This window comes from Pseudorca crassidens, chromosome 1, assembly GCF_039906515.1.
Source record: "Pseudorca crassidens isolate mPseCra1 chromosome 1, mPseCra1.hap1, whole genome shotgun sequence".
NCBI lineage: Eukaryota > Metazoa > Chordata > Mammalia > Artiodactyla > Delphinidae > Pseudorca > Pseudorca crassidens.
In genome coordinates this window covers 127,308,474-127,310,157 of record NC_090296.1, presented here as the reverse complement: position 1 = coordinate 127,310,157, position 1,684 = coordinate 127,308,474, and positions in this window count along the sequence as shown.

Genomic DNA, 1,684 nt, shown 5'->3' with positions numbered 1-1,684 from the left:
GGAGGAATCTGACTCCCTGACTTCAGACTATACTACAAAGCTACAGTAATCAAGACAATATGGTACTGGCACAAAAACAGAAAGATAGATCAATGGAACAGATAGAAAGCCCAGAGATAAACCCATGCACCTATGGTCAACTAATCTATGACAAAGGAGGCAAAGATATACAATGGAGAAAAGACAGTCCCTTCAATAAGTGATGCTGGGAAAACTGGACAGCTACATATAAGAGAATGAAATTAGAACACTCTCTAACACCATACACAAAAATAAACTCAAAATGGATTCCAGACCTAAATTTAAGAGCAGACACTGTAAAACTCTCAGAGGAAAACAGGAAAAACACTCTTTGACAGAAATCACAGCAAGATCTTTTTTGATCCACCTCTAGAGTAATGGAAATAAAAACAAAAATAAACAAATGGGACCTCATGAAACTTCAAAGCTTTTGCACAGCAAAGGAAACTATAAACAACATGAAAAGACAACCCTCAGAATGGGAGATAATATTTGCAAATGAATCAAAGGACAAAGGATTAATCTCCAAAACATATAAACAGCTCATGCAGCTCAATATTTAAAGAAACAAACAATCCAATCCAAAAATTGGCAGAAGGCCTAAATAGGCATTTCTCCAAAGAAGACCTACAGATGGCCAAGAAGCACATGAAAAGCCGCTTAACATCACTAATTATTAGAGAAATGCAAATCAAAACTACAGTGAGGTATCACCTCACACCAATTAGAATGGGCCTCATCAGAAAATCTACAAACAACAAATTCTGGAGAGGGTGTGGAGAAAAGGAAACCCTCCTGCACGGTTGGTGGGAATGTAACTTGATACAGCCACTATGGCGAACAGTATGGAGGTTCTTTAAAAAACTAAAAATAGAATTACCATATGATCCAGCAATTCCACTACTGGGCATATACCCAGAGAAAATCATAATTCAAAAAGACACATGCACCCCAATGTTCATTGCAGCACTATTTACAATAGCCAGGTCATGGAAGCAACCTAAATGCCCATCGACTGATGAATGGATAAAGAAGTTGTGGTACATATATACAATAGAATATTACTCAGCCATATAAAGAATGAAATTGAGTCATTTGTTGAGACATGGATGGATCTAGAGTCCGTCATACAGAGTGAAGTAAGTCAGAAAGAGTAAAACATATATCGTATATTAACGCATGTATGTGGCACCTAGAAAAATGGTACAGATGAACCAGTTTGCGGGGCAGAATATGAGACACAGAGGTAGAGAAGAAACATATGGACACCAACGGAGGACAACCGCGGTGTCGTAGGGATGGTGGTGTGCTGAATTGGGCGGTTGGTATGGACATGTATACACTGATGTGTATAAAATTGATGACTAATAAGAACCTGTAGTATAAAAAAAGAAACAAACAAACAAAAACAACTAATACTAAACTTTCTTTGGGTTACTTGTATGGAAATATGTTAATATAAATGTTTCAGACATTACATGAAATTTCTAAAAATCTTATATGTTCTGGTATTATGTTATAAGTCATAATTCTAGTTATTACTTTAAAATGTATATCTCAGAAATAACTAAATCTCCTTGGCAATTTTATTATTATGAACTTTCATCAAATCTTTTACCGTGATCATTTTTAAGTCTGTTTTCACTTACAGACAGTTCTGGGT